We start from the raw sequence: 9,859 nt of genomic DNA, 5'->3' as shown, positions 1-9,859 counted from the left end.
TCTAGGTTGGTGGCAATTGTTGCCTCCTGTGTGACTGAGTTCCATAGGTCAACTGCGCTGTGTGAAGAAGTGCTTTCTTTTGTCTGAGAAGAATCTCCCAATATTCAGCTTCATTGGGTGCCTGCGGGATCTAGTGTCATTAGAGAGGGAGAAGAACTTTACTCCGTCCTTTCTTCATGCCATGCATAATTGTATAAAAGTCACTCACTTCACCTCTTGCTTGCCTTTCCTCTGGACTAAAGATTCCCAGACCCTGCAAGCTTTCCTCATGGGGGAGTTACTCTATCGGCTGGATCATCTGAGTTGCCCTTTTCTGAACATTTCTCAGCTCTGCAGTATCCTTTTTGAGGTGAGGCAACCAGAACAGTACACAGAATTTCAAATGCAGCCACATCACGGATTTGCATAATGGCATCTCTATGCAAAGCAGGACCAGTGTGGGGCATGACATGGTGAGAATTCTAAAGGCCAGCAAGAGATGCCTTGAGGGCCACATTTGGCCCCCAGGCCTGAAATTCCCCACTCCTCTTTTAGAGAAGCCTCTCTTTCACATGGTTTCAGTGACAAAAGGTTTAAAAAGGTAAAGGGACCCCTGACCATTAGGTCCAGTTGTGACCGACTCTGGGGTTGCTGCGTTCATCTTGCTTTACTGGCCGAGGGAGCCAGCGTACAGCTTCCAGGTCATGTGGCCAGCATGACTAAGCCACTTCTGGTGAACCAGAGCAGTGCACGGAAAGGCCATTTACCTTCCCGCCAGAGCAGTACCTATTTATCTACTTGCACTGGTGTGCTTTCGAACTGCTAGGTTGGCAGGAGTAGGGACCGAGCAACGGGAGCTCACCCCGTCGTGGGGATTCGAACTGCCAACCTTCTGATCAGCAAGTCAAAAGGTTTACCTCCTATGCAAAACCTTAAATGTGTCAGAACTCACTCAACAGCCTTCTTGATCAACTATCAAAAGAGAGGTGGTTCTGTCTCTCAAAAGAAGAGAAAATGGAAAGAGTTCTGACATGATAGCAAGGGGTCATCTATTAATAAGTGGTCAGCAGTGACAATATTTCTTCTTCTCTGAAAAGAAAAAAGAATCCTTACAAGGGGGTGGGGAGCACTGGAATAGTGGCTCATACTTCTCCATTGGCGTTCCATGAAAAGCTTTGATTAGTTTTCTTAAAAGACTACACACTACATAATTTGAAGCAAGAGGTTAATGGTGTTATTACAACTATTATCCCTTTTAAAATTGTTATCCTCTTGTTTTTCCCGTCTGTATTACCTTCACCTTTCGGTGAACCCATTTTCCCAGCTGTTTCTTTCTGCCGTAAAGTTTGCCAAACACCATCCCAGGAAAGAATAAATGGAGTGTTTTATCAGTTAAGCCTAAGGGAATTTGCAGATTCCCGTAACCCAAGCCATACAGAGAGATTAGAACAAAAATGTATTTAAAAAGAAAAGATGACCACAATTGAAATATAGTCTCCTCCGAGTGGATAGGTGAAATGAATTGGAAAAAGCTCTTCTCGTTCAGGAAATTTAAAAGATTGGATATCACAGTGAATAAATGGCAAGTTCACATGATGGATGTTTACAAGGAAATCTAATTCATCCATCTAATTTGCCCGTCGTTATTAGAAATTTGTAAAATGTCCATCATTACGGAAGGCTGGAAGTGATGTGCAGGGAGAGGGGAGAATGTCATTGACTGCATTGCTTCCCCTCCAAATGCCGAACTTTATTTCTCCCACAGGAATGAATGGCAGCCATTCACAGATGGGGAAAGACAGGAAAAAGCTTGAAGTCACAGGCACCATTAAGGTGGGGCTTAAACCTGCTCCTGGTGATCCCAGTGTCTAGCATGAGAAGCAAATTTTGTTCTCTCTCTGAAGCTTATATTATTTTTGTGCCGCTGAATTCCCTGGGAGCCACTGAAATCTTGCCCACCCCTTTATTGTGGGAGGCAGGGGCTATTGTTTTGTTATTTTTGTTTTAAATACTTATTTGCATTTCTATCTCGTGAACCGCCCTGAGATCTTTTGTTGAAAGGCAGTATATTAATAATAAAAATAAAATATTTGCATTGCCCCATTCCCTCTCTCCCCACCCCACATGATTTTAGAGTTTAAATGGATATTGGAGTTGTAGGAGGGTGGTGAACAGAGAGTGAAGGCAATTGTATCAGAAGCTCTGAGGGTTAGACTGGATAGCTTGCAAAGTCCCCATCCAACTCAGTGACTTCATGATTTTAAGACTGGGTTCTCGGGAAAGGGTCTGCTAAAGTGGTCTAACCCATTGGACAGGATATTATTTTAAATGCCCTGGGGCAGGACTCCTGAGAAATGATTGTTGCTTCAGGTGCTTCAAGGATGAGGTGGGGTTTGTGGGACTCACGTCCTCCCAATGCCATAGCTCTCCCAAGCTTTGCTCTGCAGCCTCCTTGAGTGTTTCTGCCTGGCTGGATCATGTAATTTGCTTGCCTGGATTGAGGACAGAAAGAGATGTATAAGTGGGTCTGTAGAGACTAGACTACGGTATCAAGGGAAAATCTACCTCTGTTGCTCCAACTTCTTTTGCCTCTCACCCTGCTCACCATGGACATGTGGTCTCCAGCAGGTTGCCCAGGAGGAAATGTTGTGAATAACCCAAATATGACAACACACCAATGAAGAAGAAGAAGAAGAATTTGGATTTGATATCCCGCTTTATCACTACCCTAAGGAGTCTCAAAGCGGCTAACATTCTCCTTTCCCTTTCTCCCCCACAGCAAACACTCTGTGAGGTGAGTGAGGCTGAGAGACTTCAGAGAAGTGTGACTGGCCCAAGGTCACCCAGCAGCTGCATGTGGAGGAGCGGGGAATTGAACCCGGTTCACCAGATTATGAGTCTACCGCTCTTAACCACTATACCACACTGGCTCCTAATAAACCAACCTCCAGTGACCTCCTTCCAAAGGGAAACAAACACAGGCAAGCCCTGCACCCCTGAAAAGATGGCAAACTTAGAACCACTTCTCAGCAAAGGTCCTCTTCCCCCCACATACAATGTTGTGAGCTTTTGTTGTGTGCTGCCGTCCGCTCCCATAACCTTGCATCGACATTGGGGTGAAGGTACCGAAGGGGCACCGGGTGGGAGCTCTTGTTCTCTACGTTCTATATTTGGCTCAGCTTTTGTCCCAGGAACCCAAAGAACAAACACCTGGCAAGATTAAAATGGGCACAATTAAGTTCCCCAGCCGCTCACTCAATATTTGTCTTTCAAGAAACAAATCAAAACACGGGTACTGCATGCCACTCAACAACAGCATGATCTTTTGATATTAGCACAATGCTGATGAGCAGATACCCCGTTCTCTGGCCATGCTGTGTTTGCCCTGGCTTTTGAAAATGGTACCTCTTGCCTGCTGCAGTCAAAGGTCACCTTACTTCTCTGAGAAAAGCATGGCCAACCTTTTAGAGATCACTCAAGGGAACATAAGGAGCAACATTCTAAGTGCCATGGGGACAAATGTCTGTGGGATGGACAGTGTGGCAAGAGCACCTTCTCCTGCCCTAGATGTTGCCACCAGCTCTCCTCCTGGATCTGATCTGGGGGTGGAAGATGGGATCTACACAATTCATAACACTCTTCATGACTTCTAAAAAGTTAATGAGACCAGTCTTCTCTTTGCAGAAGCACTCTTGATTATTCTTCCATACACTCCTTCCATATTGTCCTTCCATACACTCAATAATGCTATATTTAATAAGGCTTTCCACCAATTTCCCTGGACTTTAGTTACTTGAATCCCTTTTTTTAAAAAAAGTTCTATCACCACTAAGTTCCTCAGACTACCATCCTGAAAAGTCAGTTCAGGCAGAGAGATTTTCCGTGCATCTTCCACAATGAAGATAGACACAAATTACGGTATTCATTCACTTTATTTCTGTAGCCTCCTTTTTCAACTTTAAAAGGTAAAGGATCCCTGACAGTTAAGTCCAGTTGCGGATGACTGGGGTTGCAGTGCTCATCTGCTTTACAGGCCAAGGGAGCCAGCGTTTGTACGCAGACAGTTTTCCCGGGTCATGTGGCCAGCAACAGAACACTGAACCCAGAGCAGCGTACGGAAACGCCGTTTACCTTCCCGCCGGGGTGGTACCTATTTATCTACTTGCACTTTTGGGCATGCTTTCGAACTGCTAGGTTGGCAGGACACTTGTCACCTTGCTAACCAGTTTCTCGCTTCTGATGAGTGTGTGTGTGTGTGTGTGTGTGTGTGTGTATTTCTCCTTTTTAATCGCATTTGGGCAAGACTTCCTTTTCTGATGGCTTGCCTGAAATAGCTTTCTTGACTCTACTCATTAACCACATTGGCATCCTCTTTGACTTGGTATCATCTTTCATGATCTGTGGCACACATTCTAGGTTGAGCTTCAATTATTGTGGTTTTGAATAATCTCACAATGTTCCGGAGAAATTTAACCCTCTTCAATTTCTCTTTCAACTTCCTTTTTGCCAGCCTCCTAATTTTTTTAGAAGATTCCACCTTGGAAATCAATTTCCTCGTCTGTGTGAGGGTAATTGAAGTCACCCATTACTATAACACTTTCTCCTTTGAATGCCTTCCCGATTTCATCCTGCATCTCAAGATCTCTTGAAGCATTTTTGTTGGGGGCGGGGGGAATGATAGCACACTCACAGTATTAAATTATTTTGGGAAATGGTGTTGCTATTGTCACCCACAGAGAATCTGCAAAGGAGCCTCTTTTGAGATTTGTTGACCCTCTGTTGGAGGAGAGGACTTTTCTTTGCAGAGAACTCACAATTAAACATCTGCGGAGAAAAAAACAAAGCAGGAAATAATGAGGCAAAATGAAGCTGCCTGATGCGGCAGGGAAGGTATTGCTTGTGTCTTTCAATGCTGAGACAAGAACAGCCACAGCTCAGTGGCAGAGCATCTGCTTTGCATGCCAAAGGTCCCAGGTTCAATCCCCAGCATCTCCATTTAGGGCTGGAGATGCCCCCTGGGGAGATGTTGCTAGTCAGTGTAGGCAATATTGATCTAGAATAGGCATAGGCAAACTTGCCCCTCCAGATGTTTTGGGACTACAGCTCTCATCATCCCTAGCTAACAGGACCAGTAGTCAGGGATGATGGGAGTTGTAGTCCCAAAACATCTGAAGGGCCGAGTTTGCCTATGCCAGATCTAGAAGGACAAAGGGTCTGGTTCCGTATAAGACAGCTTCCTTTTTTCCCACAATGCCTTTCCATAAATCCATAGTGCAGCCACTTATTAAATACTGTATACAGTCCTGATAATCCCTAGCATGGGAATTGTGTGTTTCACAGTTGCCACACAGTGAGTTGATGTTTCTACTGAGCTGCCCACTGTGGTGAGTCAGCATCAGTACAGACCCCACCTGTGTATACATGAAGTTAAGGTTGTTTGCCCCAATATCTATCACTTTACACTTTCTTATGTATTGATCAACATTTCCCATTTTCTTGCCTGTTCATCCAGTTTGGAGGAATCAGTTTTCAGAGTTTACCAACAGCCCACCCCACTTTTACATAATATCGGGAAGTGCCTGTTGATGAAATTCATTAGCAAGAATTGTGTCACAATGTCAGAGGAGGAAGGTTTCCTTTGCAGAAGACTTCCAGTTAATTGTCTGTGGCACAACATCTACTCTTCATGCGGAAGGTCGCAGGTTCAGTTTTCCTTGGCATCTTCAGGTAGGGCAAGGAATGTCAAGTGCCTGAAACCCAGAGAAGCGCTGCCATAAAACTGGAAACAGAACATGAAGCAGAGCTGCCTGGTGTGGAAGGGAAGGTATTGCTTGTGTCTTAAACTGCAGGGAGAGAGAACACATCCACCTCACAAAAGCGTGAGCCCTTGCACACTGTCAGGGTGAACGAGACCTACAGTTCTGTGCTGGGAAAGAGCTTCTCCAGCAATTAAAGGGAAGAACATGAAGTACTTGGAGGTTTGGAAACCAATTTGGTGCTGAAAAGTAGAATTTAAAGCACAATGATCTGACATGAGTTGCTTGTGCTTCCCCTTGTCTCTTGTCCCTCTGCCTTCTTCTGTGGATTGATTTGAAGCCGAACTACATGATCAGATAAAGTATAGCACACAGCCTTAACTGGACTGGATGTCTCTTAAGACAGATCAGTTTTACAACTGAATAACTCCCTCTGTATGTAGAATCACAGAATTGTAGCATTGGAAAGGGCCCTGCAATGCAGGAATATGCGGCTGTCCCATACAGGGTCCGAAAATGCACCCATGGCATTATCAGCCCCATGCTCTAGCCAACTGAGCTATTCAGAAGACTTCGAGCAGAGCTCAGATGCAACATTTCTCTGTGATATGCTTAATTTTCACATACAGTGTGTGTATGAGAGAGAGACAGAGAGAGTGTGCATTAAAATATGTTATTCTCCCCTAAGCATTCTATTTTATGGCACTGCACTACTGAACAGCATTGCATTGGGAACAAGCCTGTCCCTTAGTAAAGGGTCTTGTGGCAGCCTGCAGGAGCTTGCCTGCATAAGCTACATTTTTGCTGACTTCTGGTTGCAGAACATCAAAGTCAGTTGGTGGAAGCAAAATATGAAAGGCCACCATCGACCTAGAATGGTTTTTTAGTTTGCTCATGCTGAATAACCCTTCCCCCTTAACCACAGTCCTACTTTTGTTCACTCTGAGTAACTTTTGCTTAAATGTGCTTTGCATAATGCAGTTGACTCCACTGTAGTAGTTCAGTTCCCCCCCCCCTTTTCCCCCCAGTGTTATATGTCTGCAGAACTTTGATGGTCTGGACAAGGACTTCATGAAGAGACAAACTTCAAGCAAGAGGAAGTTGCAGAAGGAAACAGAGACCCAATATCTTCATTTTATCTCCCTCGGTTAATTGGCTTACCATCCATCACTCCGGCTAGTGTTGGCCCTGGGGTCAAACCTTCAGCTCATAGAATCACATGGTACTTCTACCAAGCCCTTGATTCCTGCATTGCAAGGGGTTGGACTAGATGACCCTTGGGGTCCCTTCCAACTCTATGATTCTATAATCAGGACTCAGGAGGAAATTGTTTCCCTTATTCAGAGTTTCCAGATCAAACATCTTTTTGGATCTAGAGAAATTTCAGGAAGAATTCTGTTGCATTAAACTTTATTATTTAGCCTTTTTCTTTCTTCTTATGAAATGGGGGTGAGAATTGAGCCTCACATTGTTTCCATAGTCCATGAACTAATTGATTTAGGTCTATGTGATTTAATGGGTGTCTAGTGCACCTTTAAGGACATATACCCTCCCAAGAAGCCTTAAATCAGGAACTTGCCATAAAAAAGCCTTGATGAACAAAACTGCTAAGGGACATTAAAAGCTGCCTTATTGTCCATCTAGATCAGAATCTGAGCTCAACAAATTGCCTGTTTATGTGTCTGCTATATGTTGTGCGGTTTTTCTTCTGTTCCCATTTTACTCTATATTGTCTGATTAATAACAATAGCAGCAATAAGAATTCATATTAGATATCGTTTCGGCTTATGTTATGAACCTCCTTGAATGCACTTGGACCAAAAAGAAATACATACACTTTTCCTTGGGGGCGGCCAGCCAGCCAGTACAACTGCAGAAGGGGTGTTAAATTGCTTTCTTTAAAAAGAGAGAGAGAGATTTGAGAGCTCTTGGAACAGTACGTGCAGAAAAGCATATAAGCACAGATAAGTACAAGTTAATAATAAACCTATAGCAGTGCACGGTAATGTATTTTACCAGCCCTGTAAAAGATCTCACCTTTCCAACACTGTGCAACTACATGGTTTTATTGACTCAGTAAGCACTATCCCCTTCTCTAGTTCATTTTTCCATATCCCCCCAAGAAGAACAACAACCTATTTTGGAATGAAACGTAAAAGCTGCTCAGACAAGATTCCCAGCTTCTTCTATGACAAATCATACATTCCGGGGCCAACCCTATCATTACACATGGCAGGAGGGTATGCTGCAAGCAGCAGATTCTCATTCAGAGTCAATTATTTAGGTCTGACTTCCCCAACTTGGTGCTTTCCAGATATTTTAAACTACAACTCCAATCAGCCCCAGCTAGCATGGTGATGGGAGTTGTAGTCCAAACATTGAGGAACAGACATTTTGTTCTGTTTTTCCCATGGGAAAAACATCATCATCATTATTATTTTTGCCTCAGGTCACAAATTCTCCTAAGTTCCCTCTGCTTTATCCTTCTTCACTACCCCACAATAAGCTTTCCAAAAAGAAATCATTTCAAGAGGCAGAAGTATTTCACAGAATGGTCTGCCTGAGGCCAGGGCTGTTGTCAAAGGTTAGCGTCAAGCACATTATTGCTATTATTATTATCATTATTAATTGTTTTAGAATGATAGGCTGTGGGAAAATGATTGCTTGTACATGAGAGCATGAGCAAAGTTCTTATTGTTGCAGGGTGATTTCATAGCTAGAAGCATCCTTGGAGCATGAACAGCGCGTGAACAGCTCGTGCTGTCCTATATGATTGGCTAACGTAGCATGGCCTGATGCTCGCATAGTCTAGTGCGAAGGTCCTTATCTGCTGGCTAGAACAAATTGCTTGGCTTGTATTTTGTATCTTTCTGATTTCATACAATAAAAGCTGTGCTGCAATAGCCCTAGCTAGCAGCCATATTTCGGAACCTATCATGGTGTGAGACTGATTTTTCTTTGGATGCCGAGCTGCAACTCGACAATAGGCAGCCCTCAGAAAGTGCTTGAATGCCACAGCGCTCTCGCCACTTCCAATTCTCATCAACTGCTCCACAGAGACAATCCTGAACCAGATGGACCAATGGTCTGATTTAGCATAAGGCAATTTCTTGGGTCCCAAATGGCTGTTCACTATGGAAGGAGCTTTAGTGCATAATAACAGACTGCTGGATCAGGCCTGCGGCCCATTTAGTCCAGCGTCGGAGAAGAGGCATGGAGATGCAATTAGCCGTAACTCTTACTACTATGGGATGCGGGTGGTGCTGTGGGTTAAACCACAAAGCCTAGGACTTGCTGATCAGAAGGTCGGAGGTTTGAATCCCCGCGACGGGGTGAGCTCCCGTTGCTTGGTCCCAGCTCCTGCCAACCTAGGCACCGGTGGGAAGGTAAATGGTGTTTCCATGCGCTGCTCTGGTTCGCCAGAAGCGGCTTAGTCATGCTGGCCACATGACCCAGAAGCTGTACGCCGACTCCCTCAGCCAATAAAGCGAGATGAGCGCCGCAACCCCAGAGTTGGCCACGACTAGTTAGGGGTCCCTTTACCTTTACCTTACTACTATATCTCACCAGAAGCATACCTAGGCTCCTTTTTGCTCTTGCAAAGAGCTGTATCAGAGCTCTCCTCCCATTCCTTGAACCCTTGGCAAGTAGCTCCACCAAGGCACCCAGAGGAGCCAGTGCCCAGAGCAGCAGAGGAGCAGCCCAGGGAATACAGGGGGAGGAGGAGCAGACAGGCTCCTAATCACACCAAGCCCAAGTGGAGAGCAGCAGTTTTTGTAACCCCCTGGGCATGGGTGTAGGCAGGTTTTTTGTGGGGGGGGGGCAGGTCTTTTGTTAGAGGGGGCAGAACTTCAGTTTGCTATGTATTTTTATTGATTTTATTGATTTTTATTTATTGGGGGGCAGCTGCCCCTCCCTGCCCCCCTTGGCTACACACCTGCCCCTGGGCCTGCGCCAACCCTTAGGTACACCCCTGCGTCTCACTTTAACAGAGTCCTGCCAGCTTCCTCGGCGAGGAAATGTGAGGAAGGGCGCCCCACCATCAATCAAGTCCAGCAGAGCAATGGCCTCTCCCAGGCCATGGCTTTAAGAGCAGCAGAAGCAGCTGGGATAGGAGGAGTCCA

The sequence above is a fragment of the Podarcis vaucheri genome (genome assembly GCF_965113315.1).
Source record: "Podarcis vaucheri genome assembly, chromosome: 14".
Lineage (NCBI taxonomy): Eukaryota > Metazoa > Chordata > Lepidosauria > Squamata > Lacertidae > Podarcis > Podarcis vaucheri.
The sequence above is the reverse complement of the archived record's forward strand: the minus strand, read 5'-3'. Positions refer to the sequence as shown.